We start from the raw sequence: 9,694 nt of genomic DNA, 5'->3' as shown, positions 1-9,694 counted from the left end.
TTTTGGTCATGATGTTGTGCAGGAATAGGAACACTGACTAAGACAATATGGTAAACAGACATACTTCACCAAATATATAACTGTATCAAACCTAGCACATTACCCAGTTAACTATGTGAAATTATTTTAGGTCAGTTATATATCAAAAATAAAATGAAAAAAATAGTTTAATATTTTAGATAACATGTTGGTGAACTAGATCTATAAAAATATATTCTTCTGACCCTAGAGGCATTGTATATGTGGTTGCTGTGTCTCATATGTGTCAGTAGGTGGCAGAGAGGAGAAAGGCTATGCCTACTCTGTAAATTATCTACTGTATAAACATCTGGATGATTAGAAGACTAGCATTCCCTGAAAAAAAGCCAGGCCAAAACCATCAACACTCCAGGCACCAGGCAGGACCTTATGAGTTCCCAGCATGGGGAGCAAGCTAGAGAGAGATGAGAAGAACCCCAGGTGGGAGTAAGGTTAAAACAGGTGACCCCTGCAAGGGGCCACATGGGCAGGCTAGGAGAGAGGGGTCAGCCTAAAGCAATCAATGGACCGATGCCATGGGGGCACAGAGAGGAAGCTAGCCTGAGAAGACCACTGTTCAGGGTTGGTAGGAAGCATGCCTGAAATGACCACTACTTGGCACCATAAAGCCAGAGCAGGGAATCCTGCGATGGCCCCAGACACTCAAAGACCACAGGCACCACTAAAAGGAGAAAAGAAATGGCAGAGAAATGGAGGAGAAAGAGAAGGATGTGGGCACAATAAGGAGATGAAAAACTGAAGATCCTGGTAGTGAGAACAGCCCGCAGTGATTTCGTAGTGATTCCACTTGTGAACATGGTGCATGGTCCTGGCCTGGAGCCAGGTCTGGGTCTGTGGCCCTGTAGCAGCAGGAGTTTGTTACCATTAAAGACCAGGCAGACATTCTTGGTCTCCATTGCCCTGTGAGGACTTGGTAATATCTGAGGGCTGTACTGAACTGGCTCTACCCCTCACCTGAGCGTTGTGGGAGAGCTGGCCTTGGGGGCATGAGAGCAGGGAAGCTGACTCTGCCACTAGCCAGCTGCAGTGCTCCTGAGAGCACTGAGAGCAGAGCCCAGGGAGAGATAGCCTCCTCTCCCTTGTGCCTCACTATCTCTGGCAGGTTTGACCTTGCAATAATTAGAGCAGGAGCGCTGTTGCTGCTCCTCCTTAGCTGGGGCACACAGCCCTGCACCTTACCTGGGGAGCTGACCCTGGTTGTGGTGGCATAGGCAAGACAGCCCTGATGGCATGACCATGGAAGAGCTGGCCCTACCACTTGTTTGCAGTGCAGTGATAGAGGGGAGGAAGAGATGCCACCTGCAGCAGGCAGGGGAGCTGAATCTAAGTCATCAAAGTGGAAGAATAGGTCTTGCCCCTCAACTCCTGAAGTACTGGATAGCATGATAGAGCTGACCATGGATGTGAAGGGAAGGTTGAGGGTGATCCTACACTAAGGGTATGAGTGTCGGAGAGCCAGCCCTGCCTCTTGTCTGCTGTGAGGTGATGTTCATGAGGGAGATTCCCTTCCATCATCCCTTTTGCCATAGCTACTGGCAGTGGGCAAGAGAGTTGGCCCCACAAGGTCATGAGAGTAGAACTAGCCTGTTCCTTACCTGCTTCAGCACTCAAGAGAGCAGGCACTGCACCTCACCTGGGCAGCACAGTAGAGCTGACTCTGAGGCCAAGAGTGCTGGGGAGTGGACCACGTGGGTGTAAGCATGGCAAACTGGTCCAGAAATTTCTCTTCATGTGCTATGAGAAATGCCTTCCCTCACCCAAGACTCTTGCCACCTACAACAGGCAGAAAGCTGCTCCTGGCATCAGGAGAACAAGAGCTGGCCATGTCCTTCACCTGCTGAAGCACTTGGGGAAAGTTGGCCCTGTACCTTGTCTGGGCAGCACAGTAGAGCTGGCCCTGAAGCTGGCCCTGAGGATGTGAGCACAGCAAAGCCTGCCCTGCCTCTTGTTTGATGTTCAGTGGAGTGACCAAGGGAAAATGATATCCTCCTCTGCCTTGCTCCATTCCATCTATGGCAGGGAGGAGAAGTAATCAGGGTCATAAGATTGGGAGACCTGGTCATGTCCCTCACCAGCTGCAACATTTGGGAGAGGAGACTCTGCGGTCACCTGGGCAGCAGGCTACTGTTGACCCAGGTTGTCGGGTCGCAGCTGAGCTGATCCTGAGGGCAGGAATGCCAGAGAGCCAGTAGACTGGCCAGTTCAGATTCCTCTCAGGCCTACATCCAGGGTTTTAAATTGGCCCATCACAATTTGTACGTCATCAATGACCTGATGGAGTGTATGAAGAGGCCAGTCCTAGAGCTTCAAAACTAAAAGATCTCTGTGACACAGGGCAAAAACAGGATATCCAAGAGGAGTTCCAGTGATGTTCCAGTATTGATGGTGTAGACAAAGCCAGAGGCTTCGTAGCAGACCAACAAGTCATTGCAGTGAATATTTGTAATCAGTGAAGTGTGAACAAAAGGGAATACTGTGAGCTATACTGTGACACACAACAGCTTTCATAAGGAGACTCTTTTTCTCTGTTGAGGGGAAGGTTGCAAGGGTAGAGGGCAGGTACAAGGAAAGGGGGAGATCAATGGGATTGGAGTGGAAAAAAATGAAATTCATAAAGAACCTATAAAAGGTAAGAAAAACATAGATTCTATATTTTGTTAAATTGATTTTACTTTAGTTTATTTGCTTTTGAATTTTTGGTACAGCACTACCAACCTGCCTTTATGATTAAACCTTGATTTCCTTACTGATGCAAGGTAATACCAGTGTTGCAACTTCTTGTTCCCCCTTATGTTTGCTAATTATTCCAAGTCCTTTGTTTTCCCATAATAAACACATTTCTGTCTCTATAAAAATGGCTATGAGTTTGCTTGAGATAGTACTGGAGCTATGTATAACTTGACAATACTGAACTTTTCAACTCATGAATAATTTTTAGTCTTTTAAATTTCTTTCAGATTGCTTAAGAGGTCTATAAGCATTATATGATTTTTGTACATTTATGCCTAACTATTCCAGTTTTGTTTCTATAATAATTGGTGATTCCTTTCATTTATATATGTGTATTGTTAGTATAAAGAAATTCAATTAATCTTTACAAAACAGCTCATCTTTTGCCTTCCATCCTTGTTTAACTCATTTGTTAGTTTTAATGATTTTATTGTTGGTAACACCTAATTTTCTACACAGGCAATCATACAAATGAAACTTTTGCATAACAAAAGTCTTTTTATATTTTTCTTAGTTCAGGAAGAATTTACAATTCAATGTTGAGTAGAATTCACCAAATGAGGTCTGTCTATTATTCCTATCCAAAAGAGGAAATAATTTAGTCTCTCAGCATAAGGTTCATAAGTCTTTAGTGAGGAGTGGCCTTTATTAAGCCAAAGAAATTATTTTCTGTGCTACTTTGTGAAAGATTTCCCCCCAATATTTTATAATACAGTAAATTGTATTGATTAACTTTGATAGCTGCAGTAACCTTGTGTTTCTTATACAAAGACCAATTGGCCATGATGACTACTTTAACTATAAAATTGATTTACTTGAATAGAATAGTTATAGGATACTTTTTTTTTTATTCGATATAATTTATTTACATTTCAAATGATTTCCCCTTTTCTAGCCCCCCCACTCCCCAAAAGTCCCGCAAGCCCCCTTCTCTTCCCCTGTCCTCCCACCCACCCCTTCCCACTTCCCCGTTCTGGTTTTGCTGAATACTGTTTCACTGAGTCTTTCCAGAACCAGGGGCCACTCCTCCTTTCTTCTTGTACCTCATTTGATGTGTGGATTATGTTTTGGGTATTCCAGTTTTCTAGGTTAATATCCACTTATTAGTGAGTGCATACCATGATTCACCTTTTGAGTCTGGGTTACCTCACTTAGTATGATATTCTCTAGCTCCATCCATTTGCCTAAGAATTTCATGAATTCATTGTTTCTAATGGCTGAATAGTACTCCATTGTGTAGATATACCACATTTTTTGCATCCACTCTTCTGTTGAGGGATACCTGGGTTCTTTCCAGCATCTGGCAATTACAAATAGGGCTGCTATGAACATAGTAGAACATGTATCCTTATTACATGGTGGGGAATCCTCTGGGATATGCCCAGGAGTGGTATAGCAGGATCTTCTGGAAGTAAGGTGCCCAGTTTTCGGAGGAACCGCCAGACTGATTTCCAGAGTGGTTGTACCAATTTGCAACCCCACCAGCAGTGGAGGAGTGTTCCTCTTTCTCCACACCCTCTCCAACACCTGCTGTCTCCTGAATTTTTAATCTTAGCCATTCTGACTGGTGTAAGATGAAATCTTAGGGTTGTTTTGATTTGCATTTCCCTAATGACTAATGAAGTTGAGCATTTTTTAAGATGCTTCTCCGCCATCCGAAGTTCTTCAGGTGAGAATTCTTTGTTTAACTCTGTACCCCATTTTTTAATAGGGTTGTTTGGTTTTCTGGAGTCTAACTTCTTGAGTTCTTTATATATATTGGATATTAGCCCTCTATCTGATGTAGGATTGGTGAAGATCTTTTCCCAATTTGTTGGTTGCCGATTTGTCCTCTTGATGGTGTCCTTTGCCTTACAGAAACTTTGTAATTTTATGAGGTCCCATTTGTCAATTCTTGCTCTTAGAGCATACGCTATTGGTGTTCTGTTCAGAAACTTTCTCCCTGTACCGATGTCCTCAAGGGTCTTCCCCAGTTTTTTTTCTATTAGCTTCAGAGTGTCTGGCTTTATGTGGAGGTCCTTGATCCATTTGGATTTGAGCTTAGTACAAGGAGACAAGGATGGATCAATTCGCATTCTTCTGCATGCTAACCTCCAGTTGAACCAGCACCATTTGTTGAAAAGGCTATCTTTTTTCCATTGGATGTTTTCAGCCTCTTTGTCGAGGATCAAGTGGCCATAGGTGTGTGGGTTCATTTCTGGATCTTCAATCCTGTTCCATTGATCCTCCTGTCTGTCACTGTACCAATACCATGCAGTTTTTAACACTATTGCTCTGTAGTATTGCTTGAGGTCAGGGATACTGATTCCCCCAGATTTCCTTTTGTTGCTGAGAATAGTTTTAGCTATCCTGGGTTTTTTGTTGTTCCAGATGAATTTGATAATTGCTCTTTCTAGCTCTGTGAAGAATTGAGTTGGGATTTTGATGGGTATTGCATTGAATCTGTATAGTGCTTTAGGCAAAATGGCCATTTTAACTATATTGATTCTGCCGATCCATGAGCATGGGAGGTTTTCCCATTTTTTGAGGTCTTCTTCCATTTCCTTCTTCAGAGTCTTGAAGTTCTTGTCATACAGATCTTTCACATGTTTGGTAAGAGTCACCCCAAGATACTTTATACTGTTTGTGGCTATTGTGAAGGGGGTCATTTCCCTAATTTCTTTCTCAGCCTGCTTATCCTTTGAGTATAGGAAGGCCACTGATTTGCTTGAGTTGACTTTATAACCTGCCACTTTGCTGAAGTTGTTTATCAGCTGTAGGAGCTCTCTAGTGGAGTTCTTTGGGTCACTTAGGTAGACGATCATGTCGTCTGCAAATAATGATAGTTTGACTTCTTCCTTTCCAATTTGTATCCCTTTGACCTCCTTATGTTGTCGAATTGCCCGAGCTAGTACCTCAAGTACAATATTGAAAAGATAAGGAGAAAGGGGGCAGCCTTGTCTGGTCCCTGATTTCAGTGGGATTGCTTCAAGTTTCTCTCCATTTAGTTTGATGCTGGCTACCGGTTTGCTGTATATTGCTTTTACTATGTTTAGGTATGGGCCTTGAATTCCTGTTCTCTCCAAGACTTTAAGCATGAAGGGATGCTGAATTTTGTCAAATGCTTTTTCAGCATCCAATGAAATGACCATGTGGTTTTGTTCTTTGAGTTTGTTTATGTAGTGGATTGTATTGATGGATTTCCGTATATTGAACCAACCCTGCATTCCTGGGATAAAGCCTACTTGATCATGGTGGATGATCGTTTTGATGTGTTCTTGGATTCGGTTGGCAAGAATTTTATTGAGTATTTTTGCATCGATGTTCATAAGGGAAATTGGTCTGAAGTTCTCTTTCTTTGTTGGATCTTTGTGTGGCTTTGGTATCAGCGTAATTGTGGCTTCGTAGAAGGAATTGGGTAGTGTTCCTTCTGTTTCTATTTTGTGGAATAGTTTGAAGAGTATTGGTGTTAACTCTTCTTTGAAGGTCTGGTAGAATTCTGCACTGAAGCCATCTGGTCCTGTGCTTTTTTTGGTTGGAAGACTTTCTATGACTCCTTCTATTTCTTTAGGCATTATGGGACTGTTTAGATGGTCTAGTTGGTCCTGATTTAATTTTGGTATTTGGTATCTGTCAAGGAAATTGTCCATTTCCTCCAGATTCTCCAGTTGTGTTGAGTATAGGCTCTTGTAGTAGGATCTGATGATTTTTTGGATTTCCTCAGTTTCCGTTGTTATATCTCCCTTTTCATTTCTAAGTTTGTTAATTTGGATACTTTCTCTGTGCCCTTTGGTCATTCTGGCTAAGGGTTTATCTATCTTGTTGATTTTCTCAAAGAACCAGCTCCTGGTATTGTTGATTTTTTTGTATGGTTCTCTTTGTTTCTACTTGATTGATTTCGGCCCTGAGTTTGATGATTTCCTGCCTTCTACTCCTCCTGGGCGAAATAGCTTCTTTTTGTTCCAGGGCTTTCAGGTGTGTCATTAAGCTGGTAATGTATGCTCTCTCCATTTTCTTTTTGGAGGCACTCAGGGCTATGAGTTTTCCTCTTAGCACTGCTTTCATTGTGTCCCATAGATTTGGGTATGTTGTGTTTTCATTTTCATTGTGTTCTAAAAAGTCTTTAATTTCTTTCTTTATTTCTTCCTTGACCAAGGTATCATTGAGTAGAGTATTGTTCAGTTTCCACGTGTATGTGGGCTTTCTGTTGTTTCTGTTGCTATTGAAGACCACTTTTACTCCATAGTGATCAGATAGGAGGCATGGGATTAGTTCGATCTTCTTATATTTGTTGAGGTCTGTCTTGTGACCAATTATATGGTCGATTTTGGAGAAGGTACCATGAGGTGCTGAGAAAAAGGTATATTCTTTTGTTTTAGGATAGAATGTTCTATATATATCTGTTAAATCTAATTGGTCCAAAGCTTCAATTAGTTTCATTGTGTCCCTGTTTAGTTTCTGTTTTCCTGATCGGTCCATTGAGGAAAGTGCAGTGTTGAAGTCACCCACAATTATTGTGTTAGGTGCAATGTGTGCTTTTAGTTTTAATAAAGTTTCTTTTACAAAAGAGGGTGCCCTTACATTTGGGGCATAGATGTTCAGGATTGTCAGTTCTTCTTTTTGTATTTTTCCTTTGACCAGCAAGAAGTGTCCCTCAGGGTCTCTTTTGATGACTTTGGGTTGAAAGTCAATTTTATCTGATATTAAAATGGCTACTCCAGCTTGTTTCCTGAGACCATTTGCTTGTAAAATTGTCTTCCAGCCTTTTACTCTAAGGTAGTGTTTGTCTTTGACCCTGAGGTGTGTTTCCTGTAAGCAGCAAAATGTAGGGTCCTGTTTACGTATCCAGTCAGTTAGTCTGTGTCTTTTTATTGGGGCATTAAGTCCATTGATGTTAAGAGATATTAAGGAATAGTGATTGTTACTTCCTATCATTTTTGACGTTATTTTTTAAATTTGAATGCTTAACTTCTTTTGGGTTTGATGAAAGGTTACTATCTTGCTTTTTCCAGGGTGAAGTTTCCCTCCTTGTATTGGTGTTGTCCTCCTATTATCCTTTTTAGGGCCGGGTTTGTGGATAGATATTGGGTAAACTTGGTTTTGTCATGAAATATCTTAGTTTCTCCATCTATGGTGATTGAGAGTTTTGCTGGATATAGTAGTTTTGGTTGGCATTTGTGTTCTCTTAGAGTCTGCATGAGATCTGCCCAGGACCTTCTAGCCTTCATAGTCTCAGGTGAAAAGTCTGCTGTGATTCTGATAGGTCTTCCTTTATATGTTACTTGGCCTTTTTCTCTTACTGCCTTTAGTATTCTTTCTTTGTTTAGAACATTTGGTGTTTTGATTATTATGTGACGGGAAGTATTTCTGTTCTGGTCCAGTCTGTTTGGAGTTCTGTAGGCTTCTTGTATATTCATGGGCATCTCTCTCTTTAGGTTAGGGAAGTTTTCTTCCATAATTTTATTGAAGATATTTGCTGGCCCTTTAAGTTGTAAATCTTCACTCTCCTCTATGCCTATAATCCTTAGGTTTGGTCTTCTCATTGTGTCCTGGATTTCCTGGATATTTTGGGTTACAAGCTTTTTGCATTTTGCATTTTCTTTAACTGTTGAGTCCATGGTTTCTATGGAATCTTCAGCATCTGAGATTCTTTCTTCTATCTCTTGTATTCTGTTGTTGATATTTGTATCTCTGTCCCCTGATTTCTTCCCAAGGCTTTCTATCTCCAAAGTTGTCTCCCTTTGAGTTTTCTTAGTTGTTTCTACTTCTGATTTTAGATCCTGGATGGTTTTGCTTAGCTCCTTCACTTGCATGTTTGTGTTTTCCTGTAATTCTTTAAGAGATTTTTGTGTTCTCTCTTTCATGAGCTCAGCCTGTTGACCAAAGTTCTCCTGTATTTCTTTAAGAGATTTTTGTGTTTCGTCTTTCATGACCTCAGCCTGTTGAGCAAAGTTCTCCTGTATTTCTTTAAGTGTTTTTTGCATTTCCTCCTTGTTGGCTTTTGTATTCTCCTGGATTTCTTTCAATGATTTTTGTGTTTCCCTTGCAAGGGCTTCTACCTTTTGATCCATTGTCTCCTGAATTTCTTTATGTATGACCTTCATGTGTTCCTGTACCAGCATCATGACCAGTGATTTTAAATCCAAATCTTGTTTTACTGGTGTGATGGGGTATCCAGGACATGTTGGTAGAGGAGAATTGGGTTCAGATGTTGCCATATTGCCTTGATTTCTGTTAGTGACGTTCCTGCGTTTGCCTTTTGCCATCTAGATCTCACTGGTGTTAGTTTATCTTGTCAGTGCTGGACTCACCAGTGCAAGCTGCCCCTTCCCAGTTGGCCTCTGGTGCACAGCTTACCTCCTGCACTGCTTGTAGACAGTGTGCTGCTGCCCAGGCTGTTCAGATCCCAAAGCAGGCACCCGAAGGCTCCCGCTGGGGCCCGCTGGATTCACTGGAGCACACTGACTTCTCCCAGCTGGCCGCCCGGAAGCCCAGCTAGCCACTTGCAGGACTTGGAGATGTAATGCTGCCGCCCAGACTGATCTGGATCCGGAAGCGGAGAGAGTAGAGCTAAGGGCTTCTGCCTGAGGCCTTGCCCCAGATTGTGTCTGTGGAGCAGATGGAGCCCGTGTGCACTCCCAGGGAGTGCCGATGGTGTATGCTACTGTGACCTCCCCTGAGTTCCGCTCACTCCGCTGGGCAGCCGATCTGCCAACCGGGCTATCGCACACAAGGTTAGCCTGGCCGCCCAGTCCCTGAGTCCAGGCAAAAGCCTGGGAGGCCAAGGTCCGAGCAAAGTTCCCCTATGGCTTTGACTGTTAATTGGGTTTGCCAGGTGACTAGGATGGCGGGCGTGTGCGCCCGCGCTCCCTGAAAGCGCCGGGAGAGTCTGCTTTGCTAACAATCACCTGGGCGGGTTGACTCACAGATGGCCCACCAAGCCGCC

General features: G+C 42.6%; 1 non-coding gene across 1 annotated transcript; it reads left to right on the top strand.

Moving 5' to 3' along the window:
* Positions 1-218: 218 nt before the first annotated feature.
* On the top strand, positions 219-352 carry LOC127686568 (small nucleolar RNA SNORA17). Its single transcript, XR_007978180.1, has one exon. It is a non-coding gene; the product is annotated as a small nucleolar RNA SNORA17 (small nucleolar RNA).
* The last annotated feature ends 9,342 nt before the right edge of the window (positions 353-9,694 follow it).

This window comes from Apodemus sylvaticus, chromosome 5 (genome assembly GCF_947179515.1).
Source record: "Apodemus sylvaticus chromosome 5, mApoSyl1.1, whole genome shotgun sequence".
NCBI classification, from domain to species: Eukaryota; Metazoa; Chordata; class Mammalia; order Rodentia; family Muridae; genus Apodemus; species Apodemus sylvaticus.
Note: the sequence above shows the minus strand (reverse complement) of the source record. Positions and strands in the feature narration are given on the sequence as shown.